This window comes from Macaca thibetana, chromosome 16, assembly GCF_024542745.1.
Source record: "Macaca thibetana thibetana isolate TM-01 chromosome 16, ASM2454274v1, whole genome shotgun sequence".
Taxonomy (NCBI): Eukaryota; Metazoa; Chordata; class Mammalia; order Primates; family Cercopithecidae; genus Macaca; species Macaca thibetana.
In genome coordinates this window covers 25276247-25303380 of record NC_065593.1, presented here as the reverse complement: position 1 = coordinate 25303380, position 27134 = coordinate 25276247, and the positions used below count along the sequence as shown (strand labels likewise).

At 43.8% G+C, this 27134-nt stretch overlaps 1 long non-coding RNA gene across 1 annotated transcript; it reads right to left on the bottom strand.

Moving 5' to 3' along the window:
* Nucleotides 1–558: 558 nt before the first annotated feature.
* LOC126939014 (uncharacterized) lies at nt 559–27134 on the bottom strand. Its single transcript, XR_007720279.1, has 3 exons — nt 21412–27134; nt 20811–20929; nt 559–2978 (listed from the first exon to the last, which is right to left on the bottom strand). It is a non-coding gene; the product is annotated as an uncharacterized LOC126939014 (long non-coding RNA).

The window sequence follows — 27134 nt, the reverse complement described above, 5'->3', positions numbered from 1 at the left end:
AGCTGCACGTCTCTCTGTTAGAATGGTTTAGATTCCCTGGACCACAGCAAGATAATGTTTTCATGTGAATCCATTTTTCTTAGCATTGAAACCCATATTTTTAGCAGCATGTAAACCTTAAGTTGCTTAACTATTCTTAGAAGCATTTACACCAGTGGTCCCCAACCTTTCTGGTCCCAGAGACCAGTTTCATGGAAGACAACTTTTCCACGAACCAGGGAGAAGGCGAAAGGATGATGCGGAGACGATTCAAGCCCATTACATTTATTGTGTGCTTTATTTCTATTACTATTTCACTGTAACATATAACGAAACAATTACACAACTCACCATAATATAGAATCACTGGAAGCCCTGAGCTTGTTTTCCTGTAACTACATGGTCCCATCTGGGGGTGATGGGAGACAGTCACAGATCATCAGGCATGAGGTTCTCATAAGGAGCATGCAGTCTAGATCCCTGGCATGTGCAGTTCACAGTAGGGTTCATGCTCCTACGAGAATCTAACGGCACCGCTCATCTCATACGAGGCAGAGCTCATGCCGTAATGGAGCTCAATGTGAGGGATGGGGAGCAGCTGTTTCTACAGATGAAGCTTTGCTCACTGGCTGGCTGCTCACCTCCTGCTGTGCAGCCTGGTTCCAAACAGGAGGGAACCCCTGATTTATCCAGTAAGATAAATCCATTATGTAAGTTGACATTATTCACCCTGCACCACCCAAATTATCTTGCATACCTACACCCCATACCTACACCCACCCAAGGGTCCCGTAGTGCACTTTGGGAGCTGGAGACAGTCAGCCTGGAGCTCCATTGCACACTCCATCTCTCCACCATCTGTGGGCTAACAGGCTGCGTTAGTTTCCTAGGGCTGTTTCACAGGACCACAGACTGGGTACCCTCAACAACAGAATGTTACTGTCTCACAGTCCTGGAGGCCATGAGTCCAAGATCAAGGTGTCAGCAGGGTGGGTCCCTCTGAGGCTGTGCAGGAAGGCTCTGTTCCAGGCCCATCTCCTAGCATGTTGGTGGCCGTCTTCTCCTTATGACTCTTCATTAAGGGTGATTACATTGAGGGCTCAGAAGAGAAGGGCTGGACAGAATGTTGGAGCATATGGAGGGGGTCGGGCATGGTGACTCACACCTGAAATCTTAGCACTTTGGGAGGCCGAGGCGGGAGGACTGCTTGAGGCCAAGAGTTCAAGACCAACCTGGCCAAGATAGCAAGACCAAGTCTCAAAAAAAAAAGAAAAGAATATGGAAAGGAAAGGTCATTCTGATGAAGTCTCAGACTCAGATGGAAATAAAGAAGAGGTAAATGGAAACTGGAGGAAAGGTGAGTGATGCTTGCCATAAAGTGGCAAAGCACTAGTGTTTAGTGGCAGGCAAAACTTGTGAGTGATGAAACTGAAATTTGTCAGAAGAAATATCTAAGCAAACAAAGTATTGAAGGAGCAGTTTGATTCTTTTGAAGGTTTATAGGAAAATGAAAGAAAAGAGGAATGATTTAGAGACAGAACTTATAATCAAAAGAGAAGCAGAACTTACAAGATTCGGGAAATTTTTAGCCTTCTCAGTCTGTCCATATTGAACAGATAAGAAAGTGTGTTTGGGAGAGAACACGTGGATGTGGGTCAGGAGGCCTGTGTAGATCAGGGCTGGGCTCCTCACAAGGACAATGGAAGAGCGACCCTGAAGGTATTTTGTAGATCACTCAGGCTGCACTCTCATCACAGGTCCATGGTGCCAGGGCACTGACGGGAGTACGGTTTCCAAGGTGGGCCCTGGGGAACTTGGGACTTGCTGCCCAGCACTCCCTGAAGCCACTGGTTCCCACATTGTGCTGTGGTGCTTTCCTTGGCTGCTCCAACTGTTGCTCAATGGGCCCTGGTGGAGTGGGGAACATGATGTCACCCCTCCAGAGGGTACAGACAGAAAACTCTTCAGCAGCATCCACATGGTGCTCATTCTGCAGGTGCGCAGAGTGCAATAGCTGTGGGACATGGCTGCCTCCACCTACATTTCAAAGTATGTCCCAGAAAGCCTTGGGGTCAGGCAGAGAACTGCCACAGGGGAGGGACACCACAGAATGTCCCCACTAGGGCAATGCCCAGCAGAGCCGTGGGGAGGAGGCTAGCCCCAAGATTCCAGGATGGTAGAGCCAGCAGTGTGCAAGGCCACCCTGGGAGAGCCTCAGGCATCAAACTCCAACATGTAAGAGCTGCTGCCTGGGCTGCACCCAGCAAAGCCATGGAGGAAGGGCCACCTGAAGCCCTGGGCCGCCCAACCACATCCTAGTATATCTGGAACATGGGCCATGGAGTCAAGGAAGGTTCTCAAGTTTTAAGATTAAATGTTCTTTTCCCTGTTGGGTTTTGGACTCACTTGGGACAACCACCACCAAAACCACCAAAAGCTGAAAGCAAAAAACACAAAATAAACACCTTAACCCTATCCCTCCATTTAATGCAATTCAGGACTCCCACCAAGAAGAATTTCTCCATTTCTCAGCAAAGCTATAGGGCTGGTATTCAAACCCACCTATAAGCGATGCTATTTCCTTTCCTTAGGTAATTATTTTCCCAGAACTCTTTGAAAAACAATTAAAATATTTTTGACCAAAAAATTAAACACACAAAGAAGACCATCTAGGCCTTTGCAGCATGTACCTCCAAACTCTTCCAGCCTCTACTCATTATCCACTTCCACATTTTTGCATATTTTTTAGAGCAGCATTCCACTTCCTGGTATCAAAAATCTCTACGAGTTTGCTAGGGCTACCGTAACAATATACCACAGATGGAGGTCTCAAATAACAGAAATATTCTTTCTCACAGTTCCGGATCCCAGAAGTCCAAGACGAAGGTATCAGCAGAATTGGCTTCTTCTAAGGCCTGGCTCCTTGGCTTGTAAGTGGCCACCCTCCTGTCTGTGCCTCCATGCAGTCTTCGGTCGGCGTCTGGGTCCTCATCTCCTCTCTTTATAAGGACACCAGACAGATTGGATGAGGGCTCACCCATATGACCTCATTTCCCCTTAATTACACCTTTAAAGGCCCCATCTCCAAACACAATCCTATTCTGAGGCACTTGGGGTTAGGACTTCAACATATCAGTTTGGGGGTGGGGGACACAATTCAGCCCGTAACACCCGACTTCTGTGCCTCCAAAACTGCTGAGGCAGAAGAAACGATGGGGTGGTTCGCCACGGTCCCTTCAAAGCTTCTGCCCAGAAATGGCACCTGTGACTTCTGCTCCACTTCACTGCTAACAGCAGGTAACATGGTTCACTTCAAAGGGACAGGGAGGTGCTCTCCTACCATGGATTTAAATATAAGACCTCAAACTATAAAAATCCTAGAAGAAAACCTAGGAAATATCCTTCTCTACATCAGCCTTGCCAAAGAATTTTTGGCTAAGTCTCCAAAAGCAACTGCAACAAAAATAAAAAGTGACAAGTGGGACCTAAGTAAATTATGTTGTAAATCAATAAATGTGATTGACTTATTGAATCAGTAAATGTGTATTTATTGATTATAAATTTTATACACTTTATATCTATAATAAAGAGTGTCTGCATAGCAAAAGAAACCATCAACAGAGTAAACAGACAGCCTACACCACAGTAGAAAATATTCACAAGCTAGGCACCCAACAAAGGTCTAATATCCAAATCTATAAAAAACTTAAACAAATCCAAAGGCAAAAAAAAAAAAAAAACTCCAAATAACCCCACTACAAAATGGGCAAAAGACATGAAAAGACACTTCTCTAAAGAAGACATACAAGTGGACAACAAGCATATGAAAAAATGCTCATCATCACTAATCATTAGACAAATGCAAATCAAAACCACATGAGATACCATCTCACACTAGACAGAATGGCTGCTATTAAAAAGCCAAAAAACAACAGGCACTGGTGAAACCATGGAGCAAAGGCAATGCTTACACACTGCTGGTGGGAATGTAAATTAGTTCAGCCACTGTGGAAAGCAGTTTGGAGCTTTCTCAAAGAACAGAGCTAACATTTCACCCAGAAGTACTATTACTGGGTATATAACCAAAGGAATATAGATCATTATACCAAAAAGATGCATGCACTCATACATTCATCGCCACACTATTCTCTATAGGGAAGACATGGAACCAACCTAGGTGTCCATCAATGATTCAGTAGATGAGAAAAATGTGGTACATATACGCTGTGGAATACTACATCACCACAGAAAATAATGAAGTCATGTCCTTCTCAGCAACATGGATGCAGCGGGAGGCCATAATCCTACATGAATTAAGACAAGAACATAATACTAAATACCACATGTTCTCAAGTGGGAGAGTGAGAGCTAAACACTGAGCCCATGTGGTCAAAAACATGGGAAAATTGGACACTGCAGACTACTGGAAGGGGGAGGCTACGGGATGAAAATCTACTGGGTACTAGGCTCACTACCTAGATCCAATATACTCATGTAACAATCCTACACCTGTACCCCCCTCTATCTAAAATAAAAGCCGAAATTTAAAACAATATTGCTAAAAACGCTAAAAAATTTTTCAGCGAGTTGTAATCTTTTTGTTGGCAGAGGGTCTTGCCTCAATGTTTATGGCTGTTGACAGGTCAGAATGATGACTGCTGAAGGTGGGTGTGTGCTGTGGCAATTTCTTAAAATAAAACAACAATGAAGTCTGCTGCATCCATTGACTCTTCCTTTGATGAAAGATTTCCCTGTAGCATGTGACGCTATTTGATAGCATTTTTCCTACAGTAGAACACCTTTCAAAAGTGGAGTCAATCCTCCCAAACTCTGCCACTGCTTTATCAACTAAGTTCATGTAATATTCTAAGTCTATGGTTATCATGTGGACAGTGTTCACAGCATCTTCACCACAACTAGTTTCTATCTCAAGAAACCACTTTCTTTGCTCATCTGTAAGAGGCAACTCCTCATCAGTTCCAGTTTTCTCATGAGATTGCAGCAATACAGTCACATCTTCAGGCTCCACATCTAATTCTAGTTCTCTTGCTATTTCCACCACATTTGCAGTTACTTCTTCCACTGATGTCTTGAATCCTTCGTCATCCATGAGAATTGGAATCAACTTCTTCCAAACTACTGTTAATGTTGACATTTTGACCTCTTCCTATGAATCCTGAACGTCATGAATGCCATCTAGAATACTGCTTCTTTCCAGAAGATTTCAATTTACTTTGCTCAGGTCCATCAGAGAAACCACTATCTATGGCAATATCAGCTTCCTTGTGTACCTTTATCAGAGTTCTTCGGTAACCAGGTGGATTATCAATGAGCAGGAATATTTTGAAAGGTATAACTACATCTCCCAAGCAGTGGGTCCCAACAGTGAGCTTAAACTATTCTGCAAACCATGCTGTTAACAGAAATGCTGTCATTCCAGGCTTTGTTGTTGCAAACAGCACAGACAGAGTAGATTCAGCTTCATTCCTAAGGGCCCCGGTAGTTTTAGAATGGTAAGTGAACACTGGATTCCAATTCTAGTCACCAGCTGCGTGCACTCCTGAAACGAGGGTCAGCTTGTCCTTTGAAGTTCTGAAGCCAGGGCTTGACTTCTCCTATCCAGCTGTGGGAATCCTAGACGGCAGCTTCTCCCAGTAGAAGGCTGTTTGGTTTACATAAAAATCTGTTGCTTAGTGTAGTGCCACCTTCATCAGTGATCCTAGCTAGATCTTCTGGATAAGTTGCTGCAGCTTCTGCATCAGCACTTGCTGCTTCTCCTTGCACTTTTATGTTATGGAGACAGCTTCTTTCCTTAAACCCCATGAACCAAAATCTGCTAGCTTTAGACTTTTCTTCTGAAGCTTCCTCACCTCTCTCCGTCTTCATAGAATTGAATAGAGGTAGGGTCTTTCTCTGGATTAGGCTTTGGCTTAAGGAAATGTTGTAGATTGGTTAATCTTCTATCTAGACCACTCAAACGTCCTCCAGTATTAGCAATAAGGTGGTTTCACTTTCTTGTCATTTATGGGTTCACCAGGGTGGCATTTGTAATTTCCTTCAAGAGCTTTCCCTTCACATTCACAACTTAGTGACCTGGTACAAGGGGCCCAACTTTTGGCCTATCTCGGCTATAGACATGCCTTCCTCACTATCCTTAGTCATTTCTAGTTTTTGATTTAAAGTGAGGTATGTGCAACTCTTTCTTTCATTTGAACACTGAGTGGCCATTGCAGGTTGTTAAGTGACCAGATTTCAATATTGTTGTGTCTCAGGGAAGAGGGAGGGCCAAGGAAAATGGGAGAGATGGGGGAATGGCTGGTTGGAGGGGCAATCAGACACAACATTTATCAATGAAGTTTGCTATCTTAGATGGGCACAGTTCATGGAGCTCCAAAGCAGAGACAACTGTAACATCAAAGGTCATCAATCAATCACAGATCACCATAACAGATAGAACAACAATGAAAATGCCTGAAATATCGTGAGAAGATCCAAAATGTGACTCAGAGGCACGCAGCACATGCTGTTGGAAAAATGGCATCGATGAACTTGCTCGAGGCAGGGTTGCTACACTATCAATTTGCAAATTGTGTTTTTAATATTTGGAAAGCACAAGAGATCACAGCACAATATAACAAGGCATGCCAGGAATTGTTAAACTGCATTGTTAGGGACCAATGACAAGAAAAAATGGTCTTACATGTTCAGTACAAATGCAACCATTATTTTAAAAAATATTCTCCATCCACGATAGGTTGAATCCAGGGATGTGGACCCCCAACTGTACATGATTTCGGCAAATGCATTTGAGTCTCTAGCGACAGAATTCTGTATTTTGTTCTTTCTTATTATTTTAATGACTCATTTTAGCAGAGTTCCTAATATTGCCTCTCTGCAAGTCTATAACCCTTCATAGGCCAATCTTACCCAGGAACCCAGATGCAATACAGGCAAACAAATAAACAAACAAACAAAAAACAAATGGAATCACAATGCAGAAAAGGACCCACTTGGATATAGCTCAAAAATGCAAACTTGGCTGAAGTAGACATTTTTGTAATGCAAAAATGTTGTATTAAAATGTCTATACATACAATGTGATTCCAATAAAAATCATGTGTTATTTCTGAAACTTAACACAATAACTGTAATATTTATATGTTGAAGAAAAGCCAAAGCACCTGAAAAGAACAAATTGGATGAGTACGTCTTATCAAATAGTAGGCTGTGTTAGGTATAAATTAATGAATGGAGTAGAAGGGACAGTTCCAATAGTAACATTTGTATACAGGAATTTGATTAACATCAACATTGTAGATTAGTGGGAAAGAATGAGTTTTTCCATAAACTGTGCTGGCATAACTGATTATCCAGATGGAAAGAAATGAAATTGCACCTCTACAACATGCTACATAATGACTCCTAAACATTCTACGATGAATGGAGAAGGTAAATTTCCAGGGCCAAGGGAAAGCGACAGGAGTACATGGGTGATTTCTCTAAGGAATGTGACTGCAGTGTACAGATCATTCTCATAGGGTCCCTAAAGGTAAGGACAGTGCCTCAGGCTAATGAGATACTCAGGTAGAAAACTCAGAGGCAAAAAGAAAAACACAGCAACTGAGATCCAAAAAAAGGCAAGACTCAGGAGGAAAATGTTCATAGTAATGATGGCCTAAGGTCTTCGAGGACCAGCATAATTGAGCTCAGAGAGTGATATTGTTCTCTATGCAGCCAGGCTTCAGATAGTCATAGGGAAGGTCTAGCTTCTCATTTCGGGCCACGATTTCCCTTTCCAGGTTGTCCAGATCTGTTTGAAATTGTCTCAGCACAGCTTTGGGCTCAGGGCCTAAGACATATTCTTCTTTCTGATGCTCAAGGGGGTACCTGGGGCAGAAAGAGGATGAATGAGCTCCTAGTTCCAAGACACAGGGACCCAGAATCCAGCCCTGCACCCTGACATCTCCTTTGTAGTCTCAGAGGTCCCCTTTCACCACGTCCACCTGCCGCCAGCTCAGAAGCCACATGATGCCCATTTGAACATAGGACTGCCAGACATCAGGGAGTGACCTCATCACTGTGGGCCTTGTCACATCTTCCTTGGTGGTGGGTGAGGGCATCCTCACTGAGCATGGGCCATTAGGGATCAAGGCATACCAGTCAAGCTACAAGAGGAACCTGAATTCACCCTGAACCTTGATGTGTGGACACTAGTCTCCAGCTGTCTCTTCCAGAACCCCCAGTCCAGACACCTGCCCTGACGGATGCAGGCTTTTGTTTATCCACACCTGGCCCTCGTTGATGGCTGCATGCTGGGCAGTGCACATGAAGATGCACACGGCGAGGAAATGGCAGAGCTGAGCCCGAGACTGGAAGGAGGCAGGGAAACCTAGGAGACAAATGAGCCAACTTTACAGTCCACAGCCCCAGAAGGGATATGAAAATAAATCCTCATGTCCTGGGACATCCAAGCCTTAGAATTAATGAGTGTTTAGGCCGGGTACGGTAGCTCATGCCTGTAATCCCAGCACTTTGGGAGGCTGAGGCAGGCAGATCACGAGGTCAGGAGATAGACACCATCCTGGCCAACATGGTGAACACCGTCTCTACTAAAAACAAAAATACAAAAAATTAATTGGGCGTGGTGGTGGGCACCTGCAGTCCCAGCTACTCGGGAGGCTGAGACAGGAGAATGGCGTGAACCTGGGAGGCAGAGCTTGCAGTGAGTCGACATCGCGCCACTGCACTCCAGCCTGGGCGACAGAGCGAGAAAAAAAAAAAGAATTAACGTGTGTTTATTCATGCATTCAAAAAGTATACAACTGCTATGTACCAGGCACTCTCCAGGCATTGGGAATATGTTGGTATATAAAAGTAACAAAACTTCCTGCCCTCTCAGAATTTAGATTCTAATAGAGAAGAAAGAGCATACATAGAATCATTAAAAATTAAAATTACACATAGTATGTTAGGGATAAGAATAGAAATAAAGCAGCAAAAGGAGGTATGAACAGTCAGAGAGGATCGCTGGTAATTTCATTAAGGGAGCAAGCCTCAATGACAATCATCTGCAAAGCAGGGAGTGCTGTGGTTGGAGCACAGGCTGTGGCATCAGCTCTGGGTACAGTCCTGGCCCTGCTGCTGCCCAGCTGCATCCTCTTGGACCTGTTGCTCACTCTTTGTGAGCCTCAACATTTGCCTCTGAAAGTGGGGATAATATTAATTACCTTATACATCAGATGATGATATAAAGCCCCTTAGTACATTATAGCTATGATTATTATGGTAGATTTTGAAGGATGAGGAAATCTGAGAGGCTGTGTCGTGGTCAAATGTTCCCTGTTAAAAAATAGTTTAAAATGAGGGAATAATAGGAGACAAAAGGAAAATGGGCAAAATGATTTTAAAAGGGTCCGCACAAAAGAAAACGTCCATGTGGCTACTCAGCCTAGGAAAAGGTGCTCAGATCATAGAGAGAATGCGAGTTCAACTCACAACATGATAATGCAGCATATTCACCACAACAGCTAAAATGAAAAAGACAGAAAATGCCAAGTATGGTTGGGCGCAGTGGCTTACGCCTTTAATCCTAGCACTTTGGGAGGCTGAGATGGGTGGATCACTTGAGGTCAGGAGTTCAAAACCAGCCTGGCCAACGTGGTGAAACCCCATCTCTACTAAAAATACAAAACAATTAGCCAGGCATGGTGGCGGGCACCTGTTATCCCAGCTACTCAGGAGGCTGAGGGAGGAGAATTGGTTGAACCTGGAAGGTGGAGGTTGCAGTGAGCTGAGTTCATGCCACCGCACTCTAGCCTGGGTGACAGGGTGAGTCTCCGCCTCAAAAAACAAAACAAAACAAAACAAAAAACAAGAACAGAAAAGAAAATGCCAAGTATTTGTGAAGCAACTGTAACTCATACTCTTCTGGAAAAAGTGGAAATTGCTGGAACTACTGAAACTTGTCAGTAACTACTAACAGTGTATATGCACATAACCTATGATCTACCAATTCCACTTCTAAGTATATACCCAACAGAAATGCACATACAGCAGTGTTCATAGCTGCACTGACGTTGTTAGCCTCCAACTGGAAACAACCTAAATGTCCATCAATAGCAGAAAAAAAAATAAATTGTGCCATATTTACATAATGGGATACTTTACAAAATGAAAATGAAGAACTGTCTGCAACAATGTAGGTAAATCTTAAACATACTGCTTAGAAAATGAAATCAGGCACAGGTAAGTGCTTTTATTTGCATTTATGTGAAATTAAAAAGTAACCTACACTGTTAGAAATCAGGACAGTGGTTACCGTTGGATCCAAAAGACTAGGAGAAAATACAAGGAGCTTCCTGGAAAGCTGGTAATACTGTGTTGCTCGATATGAGTGCTAATCACATAGGTTTGTAACCTTAGGAAAAATATATCAAGTTGTACACTTAGATTTACACAAGTTTTCTGTAAGTTTGTTTTATTTCAGTGAAATCTCTCTCTGACACCCAAAGTAATTAAGAACACATAAGTGAGGGCGGTTCCAAGATGGCCGAATAGGAACAGCTCCAGCCTCCAGCTACCAGCATGAGTGACACAGAACGCGGGTGATTTCTGCCTTTTCAACTGAGGTACCGGGTTCATCTCACTGGCGCGTGTCAGACAGTGGGTGCACGACAGTGGGTGCAGCCCACTGAGCGAGAGATGAAGCAGGGTGAGGCACTGCCTCACTTGGGAAGCACAAGGGGGAAGGGAATTCCCTTTCCTAGACAAGGGAAACCATGACACACAACACCTGGAAAATTGGGTCACTCCTACCCTAATACTGCGCTTTACCAAGGGTCTTAGCAAATGGCACACCAAGAGATTATATACTGCGCCTGGCTCAGAAGGTCCCACACCCACGGAGCCTCCCTCATTGCTAGCACAGCAGTGTGAAATCTAACTGCAAGGTGGTAGCGAGGTTGGGGGAGGGGCGCCTGCCATTGCTGAGGCTTGAGTAGGTAAACAAAGTGGCTGCAAAGCTAGAACTGGGTGGAGCCCACCACAGCTCAAGGAGGCCTGCCTGCCTCTGTAGACTCCACCTCTGGGGGCAGGGCATAGCCAAACAAAAGGCAGCAGAAACCTCTGCAGATTTAAATGTCCCTGTCTGACAGCTTTGAAGAGAGGAGTGGTTCTCCCAGCACGGAGTTTGAGATCTAAGAACGGACAGACTGTCTGCTCAAGTGGGTCCCTGACCCCGGAATAGCCTAACTGGGAGACACCCTCACTAGGGGCAGACTGACACCTCACACCTCACGCGGCCGGGTACCCCTCTAAGACGAAGCTTCCAGAGGACCGATCAGGCAGCAACATTTGCTGCTCAGCAATATTCACTCTTCTGCAGCCTCTACTGCTGATACCCAGGCAAACAGGGTCTGGAGTGGACCTCCAGCAAACTCCAACAGACCTGCAGCTGAAGGTCCTGACTGTTAGAAGGAAAACTAACAAACAGAAAGGACATCCACACCAAAAACCCATCTGTACGTCACCATCATCAAAGACCAAAGATAGATAAAACCACAAAGATGGGGAAAAAACAGAGCAGAAAAGCTGAAAATTCTAAAAATCAGAGCACCTCTCCCCCTCCAAAGGAACGCAGCTTTTCACCAGCAAAGGAACAAAGCTGGATGGAGAATGATTTTGACGAGTTGAGAGAAGAAGTCTTCAGACGATCAAACTGCTTCGAGCTAAAGCAGGAAGTTCGAACCCATTGCAAAGAAGCTAAAAACCTTGAAAAAAGATTAGACGAATGGCTAGCTAGAATAACCAATGTAGAGAAGTCCTTAAACGACCTGATAGAGCTGAAAACCATGGCACGAGAACTACATGACAAACGCACAAGCTTCAATAACCGATTCAATCAACTGGAAGAAAGGGTATCAGTGATTGAAGATCAAATGAATGAAACGAAGCAAGAAGAGAAGTTTAAAGAAAAAAGAGTAAAAAGAAACGAACAAAGCCTCCAAGAAATATGGGATTATGTGAAAACACCAAATCTGCGTCTGATTGGTGTACCTGAAAGTGATGGGGAGAATGGTACCAACTTGGAAAACACTCTTCAGGATATTATCCAGGAGAACTTCCCCAACCTAGCAAGGCAGGCCAACATTCAAATTCAGGAAATACAGAGAACACCACAAAGATACTCCTCGAGAAGAGAAACTCCAAGACACATAATTGTCAGATTCACCAAAGTTGAAATGAAGGAAAAAAATGTTAAGGGCAGCCAGACAGAAAGGTCGGATTACCCACAAAGAGAAGCCCATCAGACTAACAGCAGATCTCTCGGCAGAAACTCTACAAGCCAGAAGACAGTGGGGGACAATATTCAACATTCTTAAAAAAAAGAATTTTCAACCCAGAATTTCATATCCAGCCAAACTAAGTTTCATAAGTGAAGGACAAATAAAATCCTTTACAGACAAGTAAATGCTGAGAGATTTTGTCACCACCAGGCCTGCCCTGCAAGAGCTCCTGAAGGAAGCACTAAAGGAACAACCGGTACTAGCCATTGCAAAACATGCCAAAATGTAAGACCATTGATGTTAGGAAGAAACTGCATCCACCAACGAGCAAAATAACCAGCTAACATCATAATGACAGGATCAAGTTCACACATAACAATATTAACCTTAAATGTAAATGGGCTAAATGCTCCAATTAAAAGACACAGACTGGCGGGGCGCGGTGGCTCAAGCCTGTAATCCCAGCACTTTGGGAGGCCGAGACAGGCGGATCACAAGGTCAGGAGATCAAGACCATCCTGGCTAACATGGTGAACCCCGTCTCTACTAAAAAAATACGAAAAATTAGCTGGGCGTGGTGGCGGGCACCTGTAGTCCCAGCTATTCCGGAGGCTGAGCCAGGAGCATGGCATGAACCTGGGAGGCGGAGCTTGCAGTGAGCCGAGATCACGCCACTGCACTCCAGACTGGGCGACAGAGCAAGACTCCTTCTCAAAAAAAAAAAAAAAAAAAAGACACAGACTGGCAAATTGGATAAAGAGTCAAGACCCATCAGTGTGCTGTATTCAGGAGACCCATCTCATGTGCACAGACACACATAGGCTCAAAATAAAGAGAATGAGGAAGATCTACCAAGCAAATGGAAAACAAAAAAAGGCAGGGGTTGCAATCCTAGTCTCTGATAAAACAGACTTTAAACCAACAAAGATCAAAAGAGACAAAGAAGGCCATTACATAATGGTAAAGGGATCAATTCAACAAGAAGAGTTAACTATCCTAAATATACATGCACCCAATACAGGAGCACTCAGATTCATAAAGCAAGTCCTTAGAGACCTAAAAAGAGACTTAGACTCCCACACAATAATAATGGGTGACTTTAACATCCCAATATCAACATTAGATAGATCAACGAGACAGAAAGTTAACAAGGATATCCAGGAATTGAACTCAGCTCTGCACCAAGCAGACCTAGCAGACATCTACAGAGCTCTCCACTCCAAAAAAACAGAATATACATTCTTCTCAGCACCACATCTCACTTATTACAAAATTGACCACATAGTTGGAAGTAAAGCATTCCTCAGCAAATGTAAAAGAACAGAAATTATTACAAACTGTCTCTCAGACCACAGTGCAATCAAACTAGAACTCAGGATTAAGAAACTGAATCAAAACCGCACAAATACATGGAAACTGAAGAACTTGCTCCTGAATGACTACTGGGCACATAACAAAATGAAGGCAGAAATAAAGATGGTCTTTGAAACCAATGAGAAAAAAGACACAACATACCAGAATCTCTGGGACACATTTAAAGCAGTGTGTAGAGGGAAATTTATATAGCACTAAATGCCCACAAGAGAAAGTGGGAAATATCTAAAATTAACACCCTAACATCACAATTAAAAGAACTAGAGAAGCAAGAGCAAACACATTCAAAAGCTAGCAGAAGGCAAGAAATAACTAAGATCAGAGCAGAACTGAAGGAGATAGAGACACAAAAAAACCCTTCAAAAAATCAATGAATCCAGGAGTTGGTTTTTTGAAAAGATCAACAAAATTGATAGACCGCTAGCAAGACTAATAAAGAAGAAAAGAGAGAAGAATCAAATAGATTCAATAAAAAATGATAAAGGGGATATCACTACCAACCCCACAGAAATACAAACTACCATCAGAGAATACTATAAACACCTCTACGCAAATAAACCAGAAAACCTAGAAGAATTGGATAAATTCCTGGACACATACACTCTCCCAAGACTAAACCATGAAGAAGTTGAATACCTGAATAGACCAATAACAGGCTCTGAAATTGAGGCAATAATTAATAGCCTACCAACCAAAAAAAGTCCAGGACTAGATGAATCCACAGTCAAATTCTACCAAAGGTACAAGGAGGAGCTGGTACCATTCCTCCTGAAACTACTACAATCAATAGAAAAAGAGGGAATCCTCCCTACCTCATTTTGAGGGCAACATCATCCTGATACTAAAGCCTGGCAGAGACACAACAAAAAAAAGAGAATTTTAGACCAATATCCCTGATGAACATCTATGCAAAAATCCTCAATAAAATACCGGCAAACAATTCAGCGGCACATCAAAAAGCTTATCCACCATGATCAAGTAGGCTTCATCCCTGGGATGCAAGGCTGGTTCAATATACACAAATCAATAAATGTAATCCAGCATATAAATAGAACCAAAGACAAAAACCACATGATTATCTCAACAGATGCAGAAAAGGCCTTTGACAAAATTCAACAGCCCTTCATGCTAAAAATTCTCAATAAATTCGGTATTGATAGAACGTATCTGAAAATAATAAGAGCTATTTATGACAAACCCACAGCCAATATCATACTGAATGGACAAAAACTGGAAGCATTCCCTTTGAAAACTGGCACAAGACAGGGATGCTCTCTCTCACCACTCCTATTCAACATAGTGTTGGAAGTTCTGGCCAGGACAAACAGGCAGGAGAAAAATAAATAAAGTGTATTCAATTAGGAAAAGAGGAAGTCAAATTGTCCCTATTTGCAGATGACATGATTGTACATTTAGAAAACCCCATTGTCTCAGCCCAAAATCTCCTTAAGCTGATAAGCAACTTCAGCAGTCTTGTCTCAGCCCAAAATCTCCTTAAGCTGATAAGCAACTTCAGCAAAGTCTCAGGATACAAAATCAATGTGCAAAAATCACAAGCATTCTTATACACTAATAACAGACAAACAGCCAAATCATGAGTGAACTCCCATTCACAATTGCTTCAAAGGGAATAAAATACTTAGGAATCCAACTTACAAGGGATGTGAAGGACTTCTTCAAGGAGAACTACAAACCACTGCTCAAGGAAATAAAAGAGGACACAAACAAATGGAAGAACATTCCATGCTCATGGACAGGAAGAATCAATATTGTGAAAATGGCCATACTGCCCATGGTAATTTATAGATTTAATGCCATCCCCATTAAGCTACCAATGACTTTCTTCACAGACTTGGAGAAAACTAAAGTTCATACGGAACCAAAAAAGAGCCCGCATTTCCAAGTCAATCCTAAGCCAAAAGAACAAAGCTGGAAGCATCACGCTACCTGACTTCAAACTATACTACAAGGCTACAGTAACCAAAACAGCATGATACTGGTACCAAAACAGAGATATAGACCAATGGAACAGAACAGAGCCCTCAGAAATAATACCACACATCTACAACCATCTGATCTTTGACAAACCTGACAAAAACAAGAAATGGGAAAAGGATTCCCTATTTAATAAGTGGTGTTGGGAAAACTGGCTAGCCATAAGTAGAAAGCTGAAACTGGAACCCTTCCTTACACCTTATACAAAAATTAATTCAAGATGGATTAGAGACTAATGTTAGACCTAAAACCATAAAAACCCTAGAAGAAAACCTAGGCAATACCATTCAGGCCATAGGCATGGGCCAGGACTTCATGTCTAAAATACCAAAAGCAATGGCAACAAAAGCCAAAATGGACAAATGGGATCTAATTAAACTAAAGAGCTTCTGCACAGCAAAAAAAAAACCACCAACAGAGTGAACAGGCAACCTACAGAATGGGAGAAAATTTTTGCAATCTATGCATCTGACAAAGGGCTAATATCCAGAATCTACAAAGAACTCAAATTTACAAGAAAAAAACAACCCCATCAAAAAGTGGGCAAAGGATATGAACAGACACTTCTCAAAAGAAGACATTTATGCAGCCAACAAACACATGAAAAAATGCTCATCATCACTGACCATCAGAGAAATGCAAATCAAAACCACAATGCGATACCATCTCACACCAGTTAGAATGGCAATCATTAAAAAGTCAGGAAACAACAGGTGCTGGAGAGGATGTGGAGAAATAGGAACACTTTTACACTGTTGGTGGGACTGTAAACTAGTTCAACTATTGTGGAAGACAGTGTGGCGATTCCTCAAGGATTTAGAACTAGAAATACCATTTGACCCAGCCATCCCATTACTGGGTATATACCCAAAGGATTATAAATCATGCTGCTGTAAAGACACATGCACACATATGTTTATTGAAGCACTATTCACAATAGCAAAGACTTGTAACCAACCCAAATGTCCATCAATGACAGACTGGATTAAGAAAATGTGGCACATATACACCATAGGATACTGTGCAGCCATAAAAAAGGATGAGCTCATGTCCTTTGTAGGGACACAGATGCAGCTGGAAACCATCATTCTCAGCAAACTATCGCAAGAACAGAAATCCAAACACCGCATGTTCTCACTCATAGATGGGAATTGAACAATGAGAACATTTGGACACAGGAAGTGGAACATCACTTCCTGTGGGTACAGGGAAGGGGTGCAGGGAAGGGGAGGGATTGCATTAGGAGATATACCTAATGTAAATGATGAGTTAATGGGTGTAGCACACCAACATGGCACATGTATACCTACGTAACAAACCTGCACGTTGTGCACATGTACCCTAGAACATAACATAAAGTATAATAAATTTAAAAAAAAAAAAAACAAAAGCATGCCTCCTATTCCCAGGAGGTTTTAGGCAGTGGTTTTAGGTATCTGGATTATAATGTAGAGAAATAGAGAGGTCCTAGACTCATGTCAAAGACAGTAAGGAAACTGGAAATCAGCTATTCCATTCCACTCAATTTACGTGTGAGATTTGCCTCAGAGAATTTAATGACTTCCATCATGTGGCAGGGCCTGGGCTCTGCTATTCCACATGCTTATTGGGGAGGTAGTTTTTGTAGAGTGGGGCATATGATAGCAATCATCTTACGCCGACTGTACTACCCACACTTCAACAATGTCACGTTCATTATTTATTTGGTCTCAAAAATCTGAATGTGTGTGGTGGGGGCATGTATTACATCCATTTTAGATATAAGGAAACCAGAACTCAGAGATTAAATAGCTTGCTCAAGGTCACTTAGTCAAAAAGAGGACTATCCTAGTCCTTAAAAGAAAAATTTTAAATCTCAATAAACAACACTCATTCCTAGTTGAAAATGAACAATGTAGAGAAAGATAAGTCCTGTAGAACCCGCATGAACCAAGACCCCTCAAGTGAAAAGTGAGAAATATTAGCCACTTTGCTCTTTACTATTCAAAACACTGATCCTTGCCATTATAGACTGGAAGGTCTACCTTATTAATCATATGTATATTGTAGTGGCTTATATTGGTTTGTATTTTAGATGATAGACACAAAGGAAAGAAATCTGAGTAAAATATAGTAAAATTGGGTAGCAATTTTTCATTTAAAGGATCATCACCTAAGTGCTACCATTTGAAATCCCATGCAATTTTGTAATTCATGTGTCAGGACTGTGCCATTACTGTTACCTAGATTTCATTGGAATTGCTGGTTTCACAGATACTTTCTAAGTGTCTTTGATATCATTTACTTCCTTCTTCTACCCCTATCAATGGAAGCTGAGAGACGTACATATGTATTTGCTTTCAAATTTCCTCGAATAAGTCTGACATGCATGCTCTGTTAAATACTCCTTTTAAATGACAGTATTTGTTTAGTAAAATATTACAGTAAAATAAAAATAATTGTTCCATGGTTAAATACATTTGGATTGAATATAGCAGGGATGAAAAAACCACTTGGCTGATGCTGGGACAACTTGCCAGCCATAGGCAGAAGATTGAAACTGATCTCTTCCTTATACCATATACAAAAATTTACTCAAGACGAATTAAAGACTTAAATGTAAAATCCCAAACTATAACAACCCTGGAAGATAACCTAGGCAATACCATTCTGGACATAGGAATGGGCAAAGATTTCATGATGAAGACACCAAAGCAATTGCAACAAAAGTAAAAATTGACAAACAGGATCTAATTAAACTAAAGAGCCTCTGCATGGCAAAAGAAACTATTAATAGAGTGAACAGACAACCTACAGAATGGGAGAAAATTTTTGCAAACTACGCATCTGACAAAGATCTAATGCCTAGCATCTACAAGGAACTTAAATTTATAAGTAAAAAGCAACCCCATTAAAAAGTGGGCAAAGGACATGAACAGACACTTTTCAAAATAAGACAAAACATGCAGCCAACAATCATATGAAAAAAAGCTCAACATCAATGATCATTAGAGTAATGCAAATCGAAACTACAATGAGATACCATCTCACACCAGTCAGAATGGCTATTATTAAAAAGTCAAAAAATAACAGATGGTGGCAAGGTTGTGGAGAAAAAAAGAAAGCTTATACACTGTTGGTGGGAGTGTAAATCAGTTCAACCACTGTGGAAGACAGTGCAGCAATTCCTCAAAGACCTAACAAAAGAAATACCATTTGACCCAGCAACCCCATTGCTGGGTATATACCCAAAGGAATATAAATCTTTCCATCATAAAGACACATGCATGCCTATGTTCACTGCAGCTCTATTCACAATAGCAAAGACATGGAATCATCCTAAATGCATATCAATGGTAGACTGAATAAAGAAAATGTGGTACAGATACACCACGGACTACTATGCAGCCGTAAAAAAGAACAAGATCACGTCCTTTCCAGGAACATGAATGGAGATGGAGGCCACAATCCTTAGCAAACTAATGCAGGAACAAAAAAACCAAATACTTATAAGTGGGAGCTAAATGACAAGAACACATGGACACATAGAGGGGAACAACAGACACTGGGGCCTACAGGAAGGCGGAGGGTGGGAGGAGGGAGAGGATCAGGAAAAATAACTAATGGGCGCTAGGCTTAATACCTGGGTGACAAAATCATCCGTACAACAAACCCCTGTGACAAAAGTTTACCTATATAACAAACCTGCATGTGTACCCCTGAACTTAAAATGAAAGTTAAATTTCATCACATTGCTTTTTCCTCAGGTGATGAGAGAATGGTGAGGTAAAAAGAGTATTAAATATGGCACAAGAGAAATGAGGAATGAGAGGTTAAAGCTTATATGTAAATATGTATTGTACATTCTCTAATGTGGCTATTTCATGGGGAGATGAGAGCCAAGGAGGGAAATAATGTTCTTTTGGGGCACGGGTTGCCTAAAAGAAAGAACCTAGAAAACTCGAGAAAGTGGCTGGGCACGGTGGCACATGCCTGTAACTTCTAGCACTTGGGAGGCCAAGGCGGGTGGATCACGAGGTCAGGAGTTCCAGACCAGCCTGGCCAAGATGGTGAAACCCCATCTCTACTAAAAATATAAAAATTACAGGCGGATGCCTGTAATCCCAGCTACTCGGAAGGCTGAGGCAGAAGAATCGCTTGAACCCGGGTGGTGGAGGTTGCAGTGAGCCAAGATCATGCCATGCCACTCTAGCCTGGGCAACAGAGCAAGACTCTATCTCAGAAATAAAAAAAATAATAATAAAATAAAAAAAAATCTGGAGAAAGTTTGGTTCTTGAAGGACCCAAAGGGTGGGGTGGGATAGGTAGGGTGGTGTAGCCCCAGGTCCTCCAGGGCGAGACTCCCCTTTAAGGCAGGGGGTTTATTGATATGGGTATCCCCAGGGCCTGGCCAGTGGGTGTTTGCATTTTTCCACAGAGGCAAAGGGTGGGACTCAAGGTGTTGCTCTGAAGTATGAAGGGAGAGGAGCTGAAGGATGACTTGAAACAATCCCGGCTGGCCCATGTGTGCGAGAGAGAGGAAAACAAACCTGGGAAGGGCCCAAGAAAGGCTAGTTCTTCTGCATCAATAAAAATGCAGTGGGCATGGACAAAAGGTAGCAACTAGATCCTAGGGAAGGGGCTGACCCAAAGAAACTGACCCAAGCGTCAGGGCATTGAGTTCAGGTTGAAGCCAAAGCATATACAGCTCGCCCTGCACTGCCGTGGGGGTGCAGCAGGCCTGGGCCCTTCATGTGTGCTGGACAGTAGCAGGCAGGAGGCGAAGGGAGGGAAAGCCAAGGTGGGTCACTCTGGGCTTTGGAAGGGAAAATCTCCCTGTTTGCATCCTTAGGTAAAAAGCAAACGTGAAGTGAGAACATGAGCTCCAGCAGGGACTGGCAGACCCTCTCATGGCTGTGGCTCCAGCCTTGTTGGGCCCGAGGATATGGCAGCTCAGGGGCATCTGTGACTGGGGTGGGGTGGGGGTAGGGGTTGATGGCCAGGGTCTCCGAGGAGGACAGTCCTCAGGTCTCTAGAACTATCCTGAGTCTGGGGAGGTGGGAATGGGATGCAGATGCTTTCCTGGGTGGAGGGAGGGGGGTGTGATGAGAGGCTGGGGTCCTGTCCCCAGAAGGGCAGCACTGGGAAGGGTCCCTGGCAGAGTCTCCTAGGAGCTCCAGTCTCTGAGACGGATCTTACCTCAGTCCTGGTCCTGGCACAGCCCCACCTCCATGATCTCCTGATACCAGGCCTGCAGCTCAGCATCCACCCTCACCATATCATCCCTTTGGTAGAAGAGGTGGACGATCTCCACACACCTGCCCAGGGGAGAAGGCACCTGAGCCTCAGAGAGCAGGAGGCCCGGCTTCTGACCTGTCCTCCTCTTTCTGTGACATCTGCCCAACGCTTTCAGTGTATCTGGAGAGACCTCACAAGACATGCCTTCAGGACATCCCCAACCCTCTAAACACATTAGTGTCTCGTGGAAGGAGATGTGGGTCCTTAGTTCCAGGAATTCCCACAGTTGCTGCCATGCTTCCTCACAAAATCCTGTTTTGTCCCAGACCTCTGTCTCCCCCGACAGCTCCCCTCACCTCCTCTCTCTGCCCCATCCCAGTCTCCTCATTTTCAGAACCACCCACTGTGTCCTCACTCTTCCTCGTCTCTCCCCATGATTGAGTTCTCTGCTCCTCCTGTCTGGACCTTCTCATTTTCACTTTGCTTTTTGCCCCATGCTGGCCTCAGGCCAGAGCTCCCCTCCTCCCCACCATGCCCCACTTCTCAGCTCCCCCTCACCCACCGGGCAATAATCTCCCAGGGCCTAAAGCATCATGGTCATGGAGAGCACATGGGAGTCCCAGCAGGCCATGGGCAGCCAGGTCATCAGGACGACAGAGGGAGCAGCAGGTCAGCTGAGCCGCTGCCTGATGGAACAACTGCACATGGCCCCCTCCACCTGTGCTCACTGCCTGGGACACAAGAGATGACAGGTCTTGAGGGACGGAGGCACAGCTGGAGAATGAGGACATATATAAAGGGGGTTCACAGATGGGGTTTTCATATTTAAAGTCATGGCTATAAAAGGGATAGGGCTCAGGGGCTTAAGGTTCAGGACGTTCACACAGGTTGGTCTGGGAGATCTTGAAGCTGGCAGGACAGAGATTGTTGGATGATTAGGTGGCCTCGTGCCCCATTCCCTTCTTATCTTAGCAAATACTCCACCTTCTGAGATACGTTGGGGTCAGGTCCAGGTGTTGGTTTCCATGATGTAGTAGATATGGGGGATCAGGAGCTGGCAAGGAGGAGATTGGAGGGGTGGTTGGTGGAGACCATGCTTGGCTCTTTCCTGGTAGGGCCCGTCACACAGCACGGAGTCTTCTCCTCTCGATGCTTTCCTCACTGCTGTTGCCTTGACAGGCTGGTCTCCTGCTGCCCTGACACTCACGCTCCCGCTCGCTCGTGCTCTCCGACTTCCCTGTGCGTCGTGCCCTGGAGTCAGACTGACCTGGATTTGAGTCCATGCTCACCTCTAGCTTTGATATTGGCAATGTAATAAACTCTCTGAATGTTGATCTCCTGATCTGTCAGTGGGAGGTGATAACCAGGTCTCTTATTTCAGGCACTGTGGTGATGTTTGTCTGTGATGTAGAGAGAGCATTTTTAGCACAGTGCCTCAGGTACACAAGTCCTCAAATAGCAGCTGTCATCATTACCTCTATTATTTCCACCTTGAGTACAGGTGCCCTTTAAGAATCAGCCCCTCAACTTTTGATTTTTTTTATACCTCCTCTATCATTCACACCCTTATAGCTTAAACTAGCCTCTGCTTATTTTCAAAGCTGTTCCTCCAATCTCTGATCATCCCACTCTTATTGTTTATATTGAAGTGGTGTTGAGTATGGTGCCTTCAGTCAGAATTCGTGGAGCAAAGCCAAGCTATTCTCACCAAATCTTCCCTGGCCCCAGTTAGATACTATTAGGTTTCCTCTTTCCTGCTTTTCTTTGACCCTTAAAAAAGGGGTCCCTGATTCTCACATTCATTTCTTTTATTCCTAACCTATTTGGGGCCAAACATGGTGGCTCACACCTATAATCCCAGTACTTTGGGAGGCCAAGGCAGAGGATCACTTGAGGCCAGAAGTTCGAGACCAGCCTAGGCAACACAGCAAGCCTCTGTCCCTAATTGCCAGGTACAGAGGTGTAGTGGTGTATGCCTATAGACTAAGCTACTCATGAGACTGAGGCAGGAGGATCCCTTGAGCCCAGGAAACTGAAGCTGCAGTGAGCTGTGATTGTGCCACTGCACTCCAGCCTAGGTGACAGAGCAATACCCTGTCTCTAAAAATACAAAAAAAGAACTATTTTGTCTTCATTTTCAACTGGTTCATATGCAGGGTTTATGCTGTTGGCATCTATCTAAGGTCTTTAATGCCAGACACACGGGACCGGCCCAAAGAATACTCTTGAGGCAAAGATATCAAAGCAGCTCACATTGGCTTGAACCTGGAAAACTCCATGGAAAGATGGTGAATGTCACAGAAAACCCAAAGTCCAGATGAGGTGGGCAGATACCCAAGGAAAGCAACTAATAAAAACAACATGGAGTGAGTTGGCTGAAGGTAAAAAAAATAAATAAAAAATAACAACAACATACCCAAGGATAAACAATAACAACATATTGCTACATAGTAATAGGAAGAACTCACACATCTCTCCAACTCATCCTGAGTCACGCTGTCTGTCCTGTCATTTAATCCCTTAACAACCTCACAATGTAAATTCTGTTATCTCCATTCAGAGATGAGGACCCTGAAACACATACCTGTTAAGGACTGAGGACTCGGACTCCAACAGTCTGAGTCCACAGCCTGCACAGGTAACTTATATTTGCAGGCTTAGCCCTCCTTTGTGTCTTGACAACAACTCAGCTGTCTGCCATGGGAGGAAATGGTTATGTGAGGGAGACGGGTGTACAGGGGGCTGAACTAGTGAAGAGGGATTCTGAGCTGTGAGGGTGGCCTTAACCTATTCAACCTGGGCATCGGATGGTGAGGCAAAGACAGCATGAAGGCAATCAAATCTAAGATTCCATATTACTGCCTGTCTTATCTATGTTCTCTCAGACCCAGAGGCACCGCAACTAGTAACAGCCAGATTTGGGGGTGGAGGTGGTGACCAGCAGCGGAAACACAATCCAGCTGTCCTGCCTGCCAGGCGCTCACTTGCATCTCTTGCCAACTCTTCGAACTCCATGCATCTAAAACGGAACACCTCATCTTTGTCCCCCAAACTGCCTCCCTCTCCTGACTTTACTGTTTCTGACAACTGCTCTGGTTCATAAGCTTATATCATTTTGCTCCCTTTTTCTATATATAAAATGTCATAAAGATTTTGAAAACATGTTTAAGCAAGCCCAAGTTTTATTATGCTGCTTTCTGCCTGGCAATAGATACTAGACTCACTGTTGTATAAAATGTCAGTATTCCTAGGGAAGTACAACATGCCCCCTGTAGGCTCCTAGGTGATAAGGAGCTTCCATCTCCAACAGAAGTTCTCCATTCCATCTTGGACACAGGCATGCTGCAGCTACTCTTCCCCCATCACCACGTATTTGATTTTTCTCTTCCATCCACCTGTCACTGCCATGCTAATGTCTTTATCTACCTCTCTCCTTGGTCAGGTATGAGAAACCCGCTGGGCTGCTCGCCTTGCCCTTTGGTCTTCTACCTAAAGACTCCCCACTAGTGGTGGAACATTCTCCATAGATACTATAGTGATTACAGCTATTTCTCTTCATCTCAAACTCTGTTTCCAGATTGTGTTAGTCTGTTCTGCATCACTACGAGGGATTATCTGAGACTGAATAATTTACTAAGAAAAGAGGTTTAAGTGCCTCCTGGTTCTGCAGGCTGTATAGGAAGCATGTTGGCATCTGCTTAGCTTCTAGTGAGGCTTCAGGAAACTTTCAGTCATGGTGGAGGGTGAAGGGGGAGTACAGCAGGCATGTCACATGGAGAGAGGGAGCAGGAGAGCAGGAGCAAGAGAGAGAGGGGAGGCACCATACTCGAACAACCAGATCTTGTGTGAACTCAGAGTGAGAACTCACTCGTTATTGGGAGGACAGCATGAAGCCATGATCCAAACACCTTCCACCAGGCCCCACATCCAACATTAGGGATTACACTTCAACAAGAGAATGGGAGGGACAGACATCCAAACCGTGTCACAGATACTCTTTTCTGGTTTTTTCTCATATGTACTGCCTGTCTTTCATGATAAATGATAAATCTCCCAGTGCAGACGCAACACTTTTGCTTATTATTTTTGTTTGCCTACTCTACTCGAGACCCATTGCTAGAGAATTTCAGAGAACCACCCTACAACATGTACTGGATAAATGCTAAGTGACTTGACCTAATGGGATACCTGGGATCTCTTTAATATTTCTAACAACTGCCTGTGAGTCTATAATTAGTTTACATTAAATTAATTTAGACATTAAAAGTACAATCATAAGGCTGAAGGCCCTGGCTCAATTATCTGTCTCCTCCTCTTGCCTCCATTTACAAATTGCCATGAAGATTCTTTGCTGCAATATCATATGGATGTTTGTGAAATTTCAAGCAGCTCTGTTTACATGTTGTCCCAGGTGCCTTAGATTTCTTAAAAACTAGGCAGCTGTTGGGTTGTTGCTTTGGGACATGGAGAGTGGTAGAGCTTGTACCTTGAAGACAGGGTGCAAACGTGGGAGGCACATTATGGTGACGACAGCAATGACTTCAGCTACCAGATGAGTGTTCAGCAAATAGTATCGGAGCTTGTGCAGTTGGAATCTGAGTTTCAGATCCAGGATTTGGCCAGGAGCCAGGCAAGCAGAGGATCTGAGGGCAGGAACAGTATTGGGGTGGGAGAGCTGAAGCTGGGAGGCGGGAGCCAGAAGGAGGAAGAATTAAGCATTTATTCACCTCTCCCCCATATGGATGACGCTATGCTGGTGTTCTGGGGGAAACATATGGCTAATGTAAGATTATTGCCTTCCAAGTAGTAGGAAGAATGAAGACCCCTCCAACCTGCCTCTCACTATCTGTGGTGCCCTGTGAATGCAATGATAGGTTAAGTGCAGGAGAGAATGGTAGAAGGAAGCCAAGTAAGGTTAACAGTGCTTTCGGAGAAATGTCATGAGGGTCTGAGTCAGGACAGTAGAATGAGAAGGAGAAGCTGGATGTATGAGAACTGACAATTCCTGTCCACTCACTGTGTGAACAATAGGAGTGAAAAAAAATCATAAAAACCAAAAGGAGAAAACATGTTTAAGAGGGAATATTCAGTAGATTCAAAGGTCACAAAGAGGTTGAGTAGCCTCAGGATGAGAACAAAGAGATGCCGTTATGACTCTCAGAAGGTAGTTCCAGGTGAGGAAGGTCAGGAAAAGACAGCAAGCAATCACTGGGTGACTGAACACAAGGTAGACCCGCTCAGTGGGGGTAGCTTTGGGAGCCAAGAGCCAGGAGGCTGGGTCCCTGGGAGCAGAGGTTAAAATGAACAGAGCAAAGAGTTGGCAGGGAGGTCCAGGGCCCTCACCTGGATGACCATGGGTAGCAGCTTCCCAGAAGGCTCCATCTTCACCATGACGAGGGCTGCAGCCTGGTACTGCTTCCCTCTTTGGATCACATTGGCTGGAATTCCATCCAGCAGGATGAAGTTAGCCTGAAACAGGGACCTGTTCTGTGGAAAGGAAGAGTGCATGGATGGTTAGAGTTCAAAGACTACAACTGGAGGGACAGGGCAAAGGGCAAGACACTTACACTCAATCTAGCTTCTTGCCATCATCCTCCATCAGTACCAGTGTTCTAGTGGCAGAGCTGAAGGAAGCATCCAGAGCATCAGGTCCAAGTCCTCTCATTTCACGGTGAGGAAAGAGGCCCAATGAGGGGAATCTTCTCCAGGGGCATGCAGCTTTTTTGTGATGAAGGGAGTTTTAGGACCAGTCCTGTCCAATCCACACATACTAAGCTCTCCTCTTGCCAAAGTGTCCAGGCTTCTTTCTCCTTTACATCCCATTGTCTGCTACCCAGCATGACTGTAACCAGCCTTGTGATTTTTTCCTTACATACTTAATCATCTCCAGCACAGGACCCTGTACCAAGGTGCAGTGGGTTACTGCAGCCTCCCTTCCTCTGATTCCTATTTGGTCTCTTCCCTTCACCACCTCTCCTTGCCACAGTCAAGGAGAGAACCATGGAGGGTAGGAGGTGACATCTGGAGTTCTTTCTCCAAGTGTACCCAAAGTTCGTCCATCCCAGAGGCCAGCACCAGCCTGGAGGGCAGACAGGTGGAGCAGTACTAAAATATTAACAGGACTGAAATAAGTGGAGGGAAATATCATGACATGAACCGAAAGAGTCAACATTGTAATGATGTTCATTCTCCTCCAATTGATCTACATATTTAGTATAATACCAATCAAAATCTGGCAAGTTTTTCTTGGAAGCTGACAAAGTAATTCTGTAATTTATATAAAAA